At 34.2% G+C, this 16,789-nt stretch overlaps 1 pseudogene; it reads left to right on the top strand.

Annotated features, from left to right (window-relative positions):
- Nucleotides 1-5,896: 5,896 nt before the first annotated feature.
- On the top strand, nt 5,897-9,839 carry LOC125869586 (uncharacterized; annotated as a pseudogene).
- Nucleotides 9,840-16,789: the final 6,950 nt, after the last annotated feature.

Raw genomic sequence — 16,789 nt, 5'->3', positions numbered from 1 at the left:
AAACTCAACCTAATAGGATTAGACCCCTAAAATANTGGGCTGCAATTTAGGCTGATTTTGGTCTTGGAATTAACAGAAAATAAAAGGGTCTAAGAGGAGTAAAAAAAAAAAAGGAAAAATTACTTATATATACACTTTTTTTTCCCCATAATTTCCATTATTCCCTACCAGTTCTAATCTTTTTCAAATATCCTTATTTTTGAGTGAAATACAAACTGCCGGATACATAACTCCCACACCCCAAACCCATGTTTATCACTTCCTGATTTCAAGCCATAAATCTCTCCCATCCTTTTCTTCTTCTCCAACTTTTGATTCTCACAACTTTTTTCTCCCTTTTTCAAGCCACAAATTTTTTCACAATTACCCCATTAATTCATTTTTGAATTTCAAATCTTTTCTCTTTCTAATTAATGATTTCAAGTTATTCAAGAGGTATATCTATTTCCATAACTTCAGTTTTCAATTTTTTTAGTTTTTCATCTTCAAAAATCGCTGATACATATGGATAAAAGTCCATATTTCAATATTGTATTTACCCAATTAGTTGAAGAAGGACGCATCTTCGACTTCTAAATCGACGATGAAAAAGAGGCTCAAGAGACCAAAAAAGTCAATATATTGATGGGCTCTAGTAAGGACTGCATATCGAGATTCATGGGCGACGTCATTGTTAACAGTGAAAAAAAGATACAAGAGAATGTTGAGAAGGAGAAGGAGAAGAAGAAGAAGGATGTGAATGATGAGAAGGGGAAGTCGAAACAGATCAGATTGTTGATTTTTTTTTTATTTTATTTTTTCTTGTTCATCTTTTTCTCTGATAAATATGGGTTCAAATTTTTAATATATCCAATTGTTTTTGTTTCTTAAATTAATATATAATGCTTTCGTTTCAACATTATGATACATTACAATTTCATCATGTACAATGTATCGTGTTCAAATTACTAAATTATCTTATAACTATAGTTTGGGATACATTAACTTTTTTTATTGTATTAAGTTAATTTTGTTACTTAATTAATGTATAATGTCTTGTTTCAACACTACGATACATTACAATTTTATCATACACAATGTACATGTTCAAATATTAGTTTCGATACATAACTTTAATTAGTTTTGATACTTGATACAAAACTTCTACCAAATGTATCATTTATCATGTATCCGTATTCAAATTTAGAAGGATGTGTATCCGTACACATTACCAAATCATATGTGTGATACATAAATCTTACTATTTTCATAGCTAAACATGTGTGGTAAAAAAATTTGTATCTGAATCCGTTGATATTGCCTTTTTCTACTATAGATAGACATCTAATAAAGTGATTAACTAATTGATAAATAACAATGTGTCATGACTACATAATAGGGATCTTGGCACACGACAATGCATCAGATACTTATTAACTTATATATATGATACATTAAAGTGTCACACAAGTATGTATCAAATTCATAAATGGTGATACAAAAATATTATTATCAAAAGTTTATTTAGTTTGAGGCAAAATGTGAAGATCTTGCAGTTATGTATCTGATACAATAAACATGGAGCACATCAATACATATATTAAATCTGTCTCATTGATGGTAAAAAGAAACGTAAGCGTAATTTATGGGATTTAATTAGATTTTCATATTTATTTCTTGTTTTAGCGCAACAGATTGACACTTATTGTAGGGTAGAATTAATGTATTCGGACAACGAATTATGTATCCGGACAGCCAATTATGTATTCGAATGACTAATATTTTAGGGAATTTTCGTAAAATAGAAAAGAGTAGGGATATAATGTAATTGAAGTCTTACACTATGAGATTTATATAACTTATACAAAAAAAAACCAGTCAAATCCTTTAGAACTTAACCACTTAGATTACGATAGGTCAAAATTGATTTAGAGATATAATCAAATTGGATTAAATGGTGAATCGACTAAAATCTAAATAAGACGAATAAATATAATAAACTAATGAACTTCTTAATTCTTAACGAAATAAAATAATTAATTTAATTTAATTATAAACTAAACTAAACTAATTTAATAAAATATTTAAAATAAAATCTTTTTGAGACGATTTTCAAATATTCATAAAATGTAATAAATATATACAAATTTATATAGAATATATAAATTATATTTTAAAATTATAAAAATGACAAAATTACTAAAAATGACTTGGAAAATATTTTGAATTTTGTAAAGTCAATTATTTCAAATCATTTGGAATTTAAGAAGTTCGATGATTAATTTATATTGTGGAGGGCCAAAATTGGGTCTCAACAGATATTTTTTAAAATTAATTTAAGTTTGTTGTTTTATATCTTGTGTGGGAGAATTATAATGTATTTTGTTAGATAGGGATGTTAATAAGATTAATTGTTATTTAATTTGAAAATAATATAAAGTTATGTTATTTTTAGTGTAGTCCCTTTTTTCATTGATCGGATTTCGAGATTTAAACAAATCTATCTTAACCATATATTTTTCATATATCTTTTAAATATTTTGAATTTTCAGTTATTGTAACTTATAGTACTTTTTACCTAGTTTACAAATATATATAATTTCATTCTAAAAAAAATTGAAGTGAGGGTTTTGCGAATGAGTGTTGTTGTAATGACCCGGAAGGTCATTTTTGCAAATTTTGAATATTCATTTAACTAGAGTGAATTAATTGATGGTTAATTATTAAATAGCTAATTTTAGTTAATGCTTAATGGATCAGGTTTTAAATTTATTTAATTCCACTTGACCATATATGAGAATAAATTATTAGGGTTGAGAATTTTTGGGTCATAACTTAAGAAAAGAAGAAGAGAACAGAAATCACTTGTGGAAAGGGAGCCAACGTAGAAATCGAGAGATTACTTTCAGGTAATACGAATTTGCTATGCGTTTTTCCTTTTAAATTATTATTATAATATGTTGGTAGTGAAGGAATTGGATCTTCAATCGCTGCCAATATTGTTTTATTCAAACTGATGGGCAAGTATCATTTATGGGTCACTTGTTTGCAAATTTTAATGGATAAATTAGAGTAATTATGACCAATGATTGGGGATGATAATCCAATCATTGGAGGATAGTATATTATAGAGTAAATGCACAAAACAACGTTCTGCTATTAGTTCAAGTTTAAATATCGTTCCATAAGTGGTTTCGATTTCATATCTTTTTATAATTACCATGTTATAATTCAAGTTTTTCTATATTGAAATAGGTCATTATAAATACCATTAGGGGTATAATCTTATATAAATACCATTAGTTTTAGGATATTGGAAAAAATTGGGACTTAGCCCTTAGCTTGAAGTTTAGGAACTTGATTATAAAGTTGGGTGTTGTTAGTTTCGAAATCTTATTGTGATACTTGAATAGATTTCATTGATTTGGAAGTTCAACGGAACGGGAAAACTCAAGTCTCGGAGTGAATTCTTGATTGATTGAGGCAAGTGAATTTCTAAACCCTTGTTAAGTGTGTAGAATTCATGTATTTCTTTGTAATATGTGTTTAGAGTAATGAGAATTGGTGATGGGTTAACTTGTCCATGTGGAATAATTCTAATGATGAAAAAAGGGTAATAAAAAGGTAATGTGATTAATTGTTGGTGTGTAATGTTTGAGAATGATTTGAAGGCTAATTGCTTAATTGTTGATGTTGTATCACCGTTGCATTGTTGTGAATTGTGCCTTGTTATGAAAATGGTCATCTCCTCATTATTTGTGTGAACATGTCATTTGCATTAATTTTGAGACATGGTTGTGATAAGTGTTATGTGATAAGAGGATGTACCATTTTGAGGAACATATTACGCGCCGCGATGGATACTATATATCGAGAGATGTATCGCGCATCGCGATGGATACTATTATCGATGGACGTGCCTCGTGTCGCGACGAATGCATGGACAGATATATACCCCATCAGTCCTGGACTGAGAGACAGCGGGTGTGTATCGTTAGGTCAGACATACATCATTATACTTGACATTGCACTACACATTTTTATCATTGATGAACTTGATTTTATGTGATGTTGATCTTGAGAGTGCTTTTCTGTTAAAATTGTGATTGATGAATATTGAGTTTGTTGCGGAGGACATGTAATTTGTTAGAGTGTTATTGTTGAGTTGTGTGCTTTGTAAACTGTGAACTGTTAGGTTGAGCTGGTTTTATGCAGGTTGTAGTTGTGGAGGTTTGGATGGGGTGTAAGAAGTACCTGTATTATGTCCCCTTAGCTTGTGTTTAGAAGTTTACTTGTTGAGTACCGTGTGGTTTGGTACTCACACTTTGCTTCTACATTTTTGTATGTTATGATCCCGGTCTTCGTAATACCTTCTATTCCCTTCGTTTCTGAGGCTTTCTGTGGAGATTTGTGATGTAATTGTTTGTCATCTCAGCGGACCTTCTTACTCTTGTTTACGATTTTGTTTTTACTTAAAAGACAACGTTATTTGAGACTTGCGTATTTTATTTCAATTCTAGCATTTACATTAGAGGCTTGTGCATGTGACAACCAGGTTTTGGGGATCGAATTAAGTTGACTTGTTATTTGTGTTAGTAATTATTATTGGACTTTTGGTTTATTTTCGCACTTTATCGAAATGATTGAATTTTAGGCTAACTTGTCTTGGTGGGATAAAACTAGTGTCATCACATCTATTTTTGGATTGTAACAAAATGGTATTAGAGGCCAGGTTCATAGGTCTCACGTGTTTATAAGCCGAGTTTACATAGAGTCTCAAGGATCGGTACGGAGACGTCTGTACTCATCTCTGAGAGGTTATGAGACCTGTTAGGAAATGTCCTTTTGGTTCATTTTTTCTCATTGTGCATTGTTACCTTCTTCAGTACTGAGCTATCATATATTTTTTTTGACAGATGACGAGGACTAGAGCTATTGTTTCTGGTGGTAGAGAGGAGGAACTTCCTGAGGCAGTTGTTGAGGCACCAGCTAAGGGTAGGGGTAGAGCCCGAGCTAGAGGTTGTGCTTGTAGAACGACACAATCCAGAGATCGTGGCCGTGGAGCAGCACCAATAATGGGTCGTGCTAGAGAGGTCTCTCCAGAGCCTCAAATTGATGACAGAGAGAACCAGATTCCTCAGGAGCCTGCAACAACACATTTTCTTCAGGATATATTATTGAGGGTGTTAAGTGTGCTTGAGAGCTTTACTCGGGGCGGCGGTGCGACCGCCACACCATAGGACTCTCAGACTAGAGAGAGGGCTCAGACCCAAGAGCAGCAGCAAGCTCCAGTTATTCAGGATGCGGTGGGGTAGCTACCAGTGAATCTCGTGGTTGAAAATGATCTTGCACCAGCAGTTGGGGATCAAGGTTCACCATTGGTTTTTCTAACAGAGAATGAGTAGCGTAAGTATAGGAGAATTCAAAAAATGGACCTACCTCAGTTTCAGGGTGGGAAGAGTGAGGACGTTCATGAGTTTCTGACTACAGGCCGAGAGTTGCTAGAGGTGGTTGGATCAGTTGAGTCACATGGGGTTCGGTATGCTACACTCTAACTTCGTGGGCCAGCGAGAGAGTGTTGGAGAACTTATTCAGGGTCTTTGCCAGTTGGGTCTCCCCCAGTGACTTGGGAGATATTTTCCAGTGCCTTCCATGATCATTTTATCCTTGGAACGTGAGAGAGAAGAGTCGTTTGAGGTTTGATAATCTGAGACAGGATGACTTATTCGTTACAAAGTATGAGGCCCGTTTTCGTCAGTTGTCTAGGCATGCTTTGGCCATTATTCCAGACGAGACTGAGAGGATCCGTAGATTCGTGAGGGGCCTGACTTTCTCTATTAGATCGGTTGTGTTTAGGGCATCTCGAGAGGGGGCATCCTTTCAATCCATTATGAGAGGCGTTAAAGAGGCGGAATTGATGGAGACAGAGGAGTTCGGGGACCCTAAGAAGGCTCGTACATTAGGTCAGTTTCATGGTGCCTCCACTGGAGGCAGGGCATCACACAAAGGAGGTGGTTTCTTTCATCATACGGGACCCATTCATGCATCGATGCTGACATCCGATGATGGTTACATGCCTCGGAGTTCTTATAGCATGGGTCAGGGCTCGCACAGTTCACATCAGTGACCTACAGGGAGAGGTAATTATAGTGGGTTTTCAGGATCTGCATAGCAGTTCCTGAGTCAAAGATTTTTCTTTACTTGTGGAGATCCTGCTCACCTGATGCGACAGTGTACTTCTCAGAGGGGTCGTGGAGGACCCAAACCTAATTCTTCATTTCAGGTTAGACCACTGGTACCATAAGGTAAAAGTCGAGGCAGAGTTCAGTCAGGTAGAGGCAGTAGATTTTCTAGTAGTGGTACTGCAGCTCAGCAAAATGGGGGTAGAGTTACCACCCAGGCTAGAAGTGGCAGTATGGGCCACTGTTATGCTTTCCCGAGGAAACCCAAAGCGGAGACTTCTGATGTTGTTATTACAGGTATTATCCAGTATGCCATCGATCTGTGTCTGTATTGTTTGATCCAGGTTCTACATTCTCTTATGTGTCTACCTATTTTGCTGCTGAATTTGATATGATATTTGATAGCATGACCGTACCTATTCGTGTTTCCACACCCGTGAGTGAGCCCTTAATGGTGGATCGAGTGTATTGATCATGTCTTTTTTCTTTGGCGGGGTATGACACTTGGGTAGACTTAATCATTGTGGGGATGGTAGACTTTGATGTTATTTTGGGTATGAATTGGCTCTCTCCTTATCATGTTATTCTTGATTATAATGCTAAGACTGTGACTTTAGCAATGCCTAGTGTTCCGAGGGTTGAGTGGAAGGGTACTAGTGGTTCTTATCCTAGCAAGGTCATCTCTTTTATCTGTGCTTAGAGATTAGTGGAGAAAGGGTGTTTATCTTACTTAGCTTTTATTCAGGACACTAGTGTTGAACCATCTCCCATGGATATTGTTCCCATGGTTCAGGAGTTTCTCGATGTATTTCGTTCTGATCTTCCAGGTGTTCCTCCCGATAGGGATATTGCTTTTGCTATTGATTTGGAGCCGGGCACTAAGCCAATTTCTATTCCTCTCTACCGTATGGCTCTAGCAGAGTTGAAAAAGTTGAAGGATCAGTTGTATGATTTATTGAGTAAGGGGTTTATTCGTCCTAGTGTGTCACCTTGGGGTGCCCCTGTGTTGTTTTTTAAGAAGAATCATAGGACTATGAGGATGTGTATTGATTACAGACAGTTGAACTAGGTAACAATGAAGAATAAGTATCCTTTTTTGCGTATTCATGACTTATTTGATCAGCTACAAGGAGCATCATTGATCTCTAAGATTGATTTGAGGTCCGAGTATCATCAGTTGAAGATTAGGGCGTCAGATATCCCTAAGATAGCTTTTCGGACTCGGTATGGGCATTATAAGTTCCTAGTGATGTCCTTTGGGTTGACTAATACCCCTGCAACATTCATGGAGTCGATGAACGAGGTATTTCGACCATACCTTAATTCTTTTGTGATTGTCTTCATCGATGATATTTTGGTTTAATCCAGGACTGAGGAGAACCATGTCCGACACTTGAGGATTGTACTTCAGAGGTTAAGAGAAGAGAAGTTGTATGTCAAGTTCTCAAAGTCTTAGTTCTGGCTTAATTCTATGGCATTCATGGGAAACGTGGTGTCCAAGGAGGGTATTAGAGTAGATCCGGCCAAGATTGAGGCAATTAGAGGTTGGACGCGACCTACTTCTCCTACCGAGATTCGGAGTTTTCTGGGATTGGCAGGCTATTACCGATGATTTTTTTAGAGTTTCTCTACTATTGCAGCACCGTTGACCAAATTGACTCGACAGGGTGTGGGTTTTTAATGGTTTGATGAGTGTGAGGGGAGCTTTCAAAAGCTCAAGACCTTGTTGACTTCGGCCCCTGTATTGACTTTACCAAAGGAGGGTGTGGACTTTACTGTGTATTGTGATGCTTCAGGAGTCGGTTTGGGTGGTGTATTGATGAAAAAGGGGAAAGTGATTGTGTATGCTTCTAGACAATTAAAAACCCATGAGAAGAACTACCCTACTCATGATTTGGAGTTGGCAGTCGTGGTCTTTGTACTTAAGTTATGGCGTCACTATTTGTATGGGGTTCATTGTGAGATCTTCACTGATCATCGGAGTCTTCAGTACATTTTCAGTCAGAGGGATCTGAACTTGAGGCAACGGAGGTGGCTTGAGTTGCTGAAGGACTATGATGTGACAATTCTATATCATCCGGGGAAGGCCAATATTGTGGTCGATGCTTTGAGTAGGAAGACTCCTAGCATGGGGAGTCTTGCCGCGCTTAGTATTGAGGAGAGACTGTTGGCTAGAGATGTTCAGATGTTAGTATTGAAGCTCGACCTTCTTTAGTCGAGCAGATATGTGAGCACCAGTTTGATAATGAGAAGTTATGTCTTATTCGAGACAAAGTATTGAAAGGGGAAGCCAATGAGGGTATCATTGATTCTGATGGTGTATTGCAGATCGGAGGCAGTATTTGTATGCCCAAGATGGGCGAGTTAACTAGACTGATTCTTGAGGAGGCCTACTGTTCTCGATATTCCATCCATTCGAGAGCGGCAAAGATGTATCATGATATGAGTCAGCATTACTGGTGGTGTGGAATGAAGAAAGATATTTCAGACTTTGTTTTTAGGTGTTTGACTTGCCAACAGGTCAAGTGTGAGCACCAGTGTCTCGGTGGTATATCTCAGAGGATGCATATTCCTACTTGGAAATGGGAGCGGATCACTATGGACTTTGTTGTGGGTTTGCCTACCACAGTGGGTGGTTATGACTCCATTTGGGTTGTTGTTGACAGGTTGACCAAGTCTGCCCACTTCATTCCGGTTCGGGTGAAGTATACGACAGAGAAGTTCACCGAGCTATATATCAATAAGATTTTGTGACTACATGGGGTTCCAATTTCTATTATATCAGATCGCGGTTCATTATTTACTTCCTATTTCTGGAAATCATTACAACATGGTTTGGGTATTTAATTGGATATGAGTACGGCTGAGGGACAGATGGTCAGTCTGATCAGACGATTCAAGTGTTGGAAGACAGCTTCGAGCTTGTGTGATCGATTTTGGTGCTAGATGGGATCGACATTTGCCCTTAGCAGAGTTTGCCTACAATAACAGTTATCACTCTAGTATTTAGATAGCCCCATTTGAGGCATTGTATGGCAGAAGGTGTAGATCTCCGATCGATTGGTTTGATTCAGCGGAGATGCACTCTTTGGATACAGACTTTCTTAGAGATGCTATGGAGCAAGTCTGTATGATTCAGTATAGAATGTTGACAACCCAGAGTCGACAGAAAAGTTATGCAGATCGGAGAGTAAGAGCCTTAAAGTTTATGGAGGGCGATCAAGTTTGGCTTAGAGTGTCACCCATGAAGGGTGTGATGCGGTACGGAAAGAAGGGCAAGCTTAGCCCTAGATTCATTGGACCTTTTAAGATTTTGAGCCGAGTGGGAGAGGTGGCCGATAAGTTAGCCTTACCACCTAGTTTATCTGCAGTTCATCCTGTTTTCCATGTCTCTATGCTTCGGAAGTATATTCCGGATGAATCTCATGTGCTTTCACCTGATTCTATGGAGCTGGGTCCGGACTTGATGTTTGAGGAAGAGCCTATAGCTATATTGGATAGGCAGGTTCGAAAGCTTATGACCAAGGAGATTGCTTCAGTGAAGGTGCAGTGGAAGCACCAATCAGTGGGAGAGGCAACTTGGGAGACAGAGTCTGACATGCGTGCCAGATATCCTAAGCTTTTTGAAGCTCTAGGTACTTTTTTCACCTCATGTTTGAGGACAAACATGATTTTTAGTGGTGGATAATGTAATGACCCGAAATGTCATTTTTGGAAATTTTGTATATTCATTTAACTAGAGTGAATTAATTGATCGTTAATTATTAAAGAGCTAATTTTAGTTAATGTTTAATGGGTCAGATTTTTAATTTAATACAACTTGACAATATATGGGAACAAATTATTAGGGTTGAGAATTTTTGGATCATAACTTAAGAAAAGAAGAAGAGAACGGAAATCACTTGTGGAAAGGGAGTCAACGTAGAAATCGAAAGATTACTTTCAGGTAATACGAATTTGCTATGTGTTTTCCTTTTAAATTATTATTATAATATATTGGTAGTTAAGGAATTGGATCTTCAATCGCTATCAATATTATTTTATTCAAACTGATGGGCAAGTATCATTTATGGGTCACTTGTTGGCAAATTTTGGTGGATAAATTATAGAGTAATTATGACCAATCATTGGAGGATAGTATATTATAGAGTAAATGCACAAAACAACGCTCTGCTATTAGTTCAAGTTTAAGTATCGTTCCGTAAGTGGTTTTGATTCCATATTTTTTTATAATTACCATGTTATAATTCAAGTTTTTCTATATAAAAATAGGTAATTAAATATTAGGGGTATAATCTTATATAAATACCATTAGTTTTAGGATATTGGAAAAAAAATTGGGACTTAGCCCTAGGCTTGAAGCTTAGAAACTTGATTAGAAAATTGGGTGTTGTTAGTTTTGAAATCTTATTGTGATCATGTACTTGAATAGATTGCATTGATTTGGAAGTTCAACGGAAGGGGAAGACTCAAGTCTCGGAGTGAATTCTTGATTGATCGAGGCAAGTAGATTTCTAAACCCATGCTAAGTGTATGGAATTCGTGTATTTCCTTGTAATATGTGTGTTGGGAGTAATGGAAATTGGTGATGGGTTGACTTGTCCATGTTGAATAATTCTAATGATGGAAAAAGGGTAATAAAAAGGTAATGTGATTAATTGTTGGTGTGTGATATTTGAGAATAATTTCAAGGCTTATTGCTTAATTGTTGATGTTGCATCACGGTTGCATTGTTGTGAATTGTGCCTTGTTATGAAAATGATCATCTCCTCATTATTTGAACATGTCATTTGCATTGGTTCTGAAACATGATTGTGAAAAGTGTTTATGTGATAAGAGGATGTACCATTTCGAGGGACGTATCGCGCGCCACAACGGATACTATATATCAAGGGATGTATCGCGCGCCACGATGGATACTATTATCGAGGGACGTGCCACATGCCACGACAAATGCATGGACAGATATGTCCCTCATGAGTCCCGAACTGAGAGACAACGAGTGCGTATCGTTAGGTCAGACATACATCATTATACTTGACATTGCATTTCGTTGCGCTGCACATTTTTATCATTGATGAACTTGATCTTGTGTGTTGTTGATCTTGTGAGTGCCTTTCTGTGAAAGTTGTGATTGATGAATATGGAGTTTGTTGTAGAGGATATGTAATTTGTTAGAGTGTTGTTATTGAGTTGTGTGCTTTGTAAACTGTGAACTGTTAGGTTAGGCTGGTTTTATGTAGGTTGTAGTTGTGGAGGTTCGGATAGGTGTAAGGAGTATCCGTATTCTATCCCCTTAGCTTGTGTTTAGTAGTGTACTTGTTGAGTACGGTGTGGTTTGGTACTCACCCCTTGCTTCTACATTTTTATAGGTTGCGAGCCCGGATCTTCATGATACCTTTTATTCCCTTAGTTTCCGAGGCTTTCTGTGGAGATTTGTGAGGTAGTTGTTTGTCATCTCAGCGGACCTTCTTACTCCTGTTTACGATTTTGTTTTTACATTAAAGACAACGTCATTTGAGACTTGCGTATTTTATTTCAATTCTTGTACTTACATTAGAGGCTTGTGCACGTGACAATCAGGTTTTAAGAATTGAATTAAGTTGACTTGTTATTCGTATTAGTAATTATTATTGGACTTTTGGTTTATTTCCGCACTTTATCGAAATGATTGGGTTTTAGGCTAACTTGTCTTGGTGGGATAAGACAAGTGCCATCACATCCATTTTTTGATTGTGATAGTTGTTCTTGGTGTAAATTGAGAGAGTTTTCAATGAATTTCGTTGGGTTTATGGATCTAAATGAGTTTGGAAATGAATCATTCAATTTCAAGTGGGTTAGGCCATCAATTGAACAAGAAAAACTCATCAAAGTTCTGGGTTTGGGGTGGAGCATTGTGACCCCAAGGCGCCACGAGGTTGGCACGATGCGCCAATAAGACGCCCAATCAGACCCCCAGTAAATGGGGAGCCTGGCGCATCGCGCCAGTAGGACGCCCAATCAAACCCCTGTAAATGGGGGCCTGACTAAGAGACATTGTCCGTCGCTTTTTAAAAATAATTGACCATATACTTTGACCAAGAAGCAACCGACCTAAACATGCAGTCCGTCGCTATGATAAAAAAATAATTAATTAAATAAAATAAACTAAAAGCGACGGACAACATCTATAATATAGCAATTAACCAACATATATTTGATCCTAGTTGATAGTGATTATCACAATTCATCATTCACATGTAATATTACCAACTCGGGATGAACATGTTGGCAAATTTTATCAATGGATTAGAAACTGGTTGGTATATTACCGATTCTTTCTTATATGTTAGTATTTTACAAACTATAATTTTTATCTGTTGGTAAAAAATTCCAACTGATGGAGTATTTGTTGGCAAGTTTACCAACAAATAACAACTCGTTAGTAATTTACCAACACATTTTTAATTGGTTGGTAAAATTAACAACAAATCCTATCGTTGGTAAATTATTGGTGGTAATTGGTTAATAAAAGATACTTTAGTTTTTTGGTCATATTTACCAATTGTTGTATATTTCGTTGGTATTATTACCAACAAGAGGCATGTGTTAGTAATATTTAAGTTGGTAATCCGTTGGTAGAAAGTTGCTAAATTAGGTGCCATATTTTCCGTCAAATTTACCAACTAAAATATTTAGTTAGTAATATTTCAGTTGGTTATCCGTTGATAGAAAGTTGCTAAATTAGGCGCCATTTTTTTCGTCAAATTTACCAACTAAAATATTTAGTTAGTAACATTTTGATTGGTAATCCGTTGGTAGAAAGTTGCTAAATTAGGCGCCAATTTTTTCCGCTAAATTTACCAACTAAATTATTTTGTTAGCAACATTTTGATTGGCAATTTGTTAGAAATTCGTTGCTAAATTCTGAAAAATAGTTTGGTTACAAATTTGTTAGTAATTTGTTGCTAATATACTAACTAATTTGAATTGTTAGTAAAATCCGTTGGCAATTCAGGGTTTTTTTGTAGTGTTATATGTTTAATGTCTTTTAAGAATATGTCATAAAAACAAACAGTATACAATAACCAAAAAAGGAAATTCAAAATTAATACTCCCTCTGTCCCAATTTATATGACTCACTTTCCTTTTTAGTCAGTCCCAAAAAGAATGACACATTTCTATATTAAGTAACAATCTAACTATAAAATATTTATTTTACCCTTAATGAAATGATTTACAGGCACACAAATTTCTATCATTCATTTTGGACCACAAGTTTTAAAAGTTTTCCTTTCTTTCTTAAACTCCATGCCGAGTCAAAGTACCTCATATAAAATGGGACCGAGGGAGTAATATTTTTGTGCATGTGTTTATATCTTTTAGGCCTCTTATTATAATTTGACTTTAGGCCATTAATTTTATTGAGATTCCCTTGATTGTCAGTTATATAGTCGCTTTGATCAACTTTTAAATAAAAAGTGTCCATGTTGTCAGGTACGGAATTACCTTGTATCAAGGCATGTCACGGGACACTACTTGGTCGAATTTTTTTAATTAAATATGATTACCTAATTGAAAAACAAAATCAGAATATTTGGTTAAATATAGTAGAAACACTGCTCAACATAAATAGTAGCATAGTCCAAGTGGTTCGACACCTTAATTGTTGGATGGACCTTGAGAGTTCGAATCTTACTAACTTTACTTTGCATATTTTTTTATATGCAAAAATTGATTCAAAATGAAAAAAACTTTGAGAATTTTTTTATATGCATTTTTTTATTTAAAATGAGAAAAACTTTGAGAAACAAAACTGTTGATATGCATTTTTTGATTTAAAATGAGAAAAACTTTGAGAAACAAAACTGATAAAAAATGTTCCTACTTAGATTATGGGTGCGATTAAAATACACAGACTCATTTTTTTTTTTGTAAAATCCTTTAAAGTTAGGAGCAAATTAAATAAAATGACCCTTCGGTCATTATTATAAAAATAAAAAAATCCCGATTATTACTTTATTACTAGATATAGTAATGTTATCTTATTTTGCTCCTTATTTTCTACTTCATTCTCATCTGTTTTCTAATTTTCTCCATTATATTTCTTTCTTCTTTATTTTCAGACTTTCTTCATTGTTTTATGATGTTAAAGTGAAGTTGTGATAATTTCATCATAAATTTGAGGAGAACTCATATTCAAAATTTGAATTTCTTAGAGTAAGACTTGAGTTAATGTTTATTGAAATTTGTCATTGAAGAACTTTAAAACTTTAATTTTAATATTTGACATGTCACGTGAATCATTTCGAGTGAATAATATATCAAAAGATTCAAACATAAAAAAAAAATCATGTCTTAAATTGACAGTATTTAGCGGAGATATAAACTGTTAGAATTGAAAAAAAAAAATCGTTAAGAAAGATAACTCCTATAATATATAAATAGTGTGTGAATATGAATGTATATACATGTGTTATAGATTATATATGCACTATTTATACAATTCGTTACATTACATATACATATAACTATTTAATTAGTTGAATTTTTTGTTTGACCATTGATACATTTACTAGAAACCCCTCAAGTTAAATCTTTTTTTGTACTTGAGTTTCCTTTTTCAAGTAGGTACATGACAATTCATAAAAATCAAATGATTGTTGAATCAAAACTTCTTACCCAAATAATCAAATTTTCATTTATCATAAAAATTCACTGCTTCTCATTTGGCTTCTACATAATTCTCTTCCTTATTCTTTTTCTTCGCCCATTATAGTCTTCCTCCTTCTTCTTTCTTATGTTTCATTGCTTTCAGTCAAGGGTGTTTACGATTTGGGTAAAAATTGATCCAAGTTAAAAAAAAATAAACTTATTTAGTTTGGTTTGATTTTATATTTTTTAAAATCAATAATATTTAATTTGATTTTGATTTTGTTCAAAAATATTGAAGAAATAACCAAACTTGACCGACAAATTATATACATATTTATAATTATATGTACATAATATATTATTTTATAATTATATTTTTTGTTCAAAAAGAATAAAGTTTAATGTGTCTTTTATTTGTGCAATAATATTAGTATCTTATGCATTTTTTCAGTAAATTTATGTTGATTAGTGCATTGAATTAGATGACTATATAAGTTAAATTAAGTTAAACATAATTGGAGTTCTAATATAAGAAATATAAAATCCAAAATGGCACAAATACAATTCATTTCTTTTTTGAATGAATTGTTGTCTTTTTTCCCCATCTCATTTGAATGAATTGTTTTTTAAATTTTTGTGTATGATTAATAATCGATTCAAACCGACCCAAACTGGTAACAACCAAACTGATAAATATATATTCTATTTAGTTTGGTTTGATTTTAATAATTTAAAAATTGATACGATTTTGATTTTGACCAATAATTTATCTCAATCGACCCATGATACACCCCTACTTTCAACCAATTAAATCTTCTTCATAACTTGATTTTAAAATTTGACGTGCCGCAAACGTAAATTGTTTCAAGTGAATAGTATACCAAAAGCTTCAAAATATTGAAAGGAATTCTATCTAAAATTTGGGACTGTTTAGAGGAGATTTGAGTTGGTCAAGACTGAAAAATAAATTAACCTGTAATATATAAATATTGTATAAAAATGTATATGAATGTACATAAATTTTTGCTACGTTATTCATTATATACACACTATATACTATATTGTTATACGATGTCGAAATATTACATATAACCTTTTTATTGATTTTTTATTGGATGTACAATTACGTAAGAAACTCGTGGGATATCCAAGATACTTAGGCTCATGTAGGGCCTATCGTAATTGAAGTGTGAACAACATAATATGGGCCAGACAAGAATTAATACAACCATGATAAGAAAATGGACATGGAATGGTCATAACTTAACTCCAAAAGCTAGTTAGCTCAAGAAGTGATAATTGTCTATATGAAGAACAAAGGAGTACCACATGGATATCCAATATGTACATCTAATATTTACACAAAACATTATTAATTCACCATAGTTACAAATAGGGGTGTACAAACCGAATCGAAAACTGAACCAAACCGCAAACTGAGTCAAACCGAAAAAAAACCCAACTAGTGGTTTGGTTTGATTTGGTTTGGTATTGGAAAAAAAAACTCGATTATATTTGGGTTGGTTTGGTTTTAACTAAAAAAACCCAACCCGAGACCCAACCAACCCGACTTTATATATGTAATTTTAAAATTTTATTTTATATATAAAAATATTTACTTTGATATAATTTTAAAATATTTCTTATACCATTTCATAGTTTTTATCTTTTAATATATTATTTCAAGTTTAAAACTTACAATTCGGAATGGTCCAATAAAAATTATAGTTCATAGATGTTGATAATTATAATAAAACTTAAATCAAAATCAAATTAATACTAATGCAAAAAGAAAATCAATTCAACATTGGTTTAGACAATTAAAATACATTGGTTTAGACAATTAAATACATAATCTAATTTTAATTTTCCTTAAATATTTAGTAATGTAACTAATACTTATTAAACTTATTTTAGCATGATTTAGTACTTTTAAATTATAATCATTTTCATTATGACTTTGCAATATTTATTTTATATGATGATTTCATTAT

Source organism: Solanum stenotomum, chromosome 7 (genome assembly GCF_019186545.1).
Source record: "Solanum stenotomum isolate F172 chromosome 7, ASM1918654v1, whole genome shotgun sequence".
Classification (NCBI taxonomy): domain Eukaryota; kingdom Viridiplantae; phylum Streptophyta; class Magnoliopsida; order Solanales; family Solanaceae; genus Solanum; species Solanum stenotomum.
This window is presented reverse-complemented; position numbering and strand designations above follow the sequence as displayed.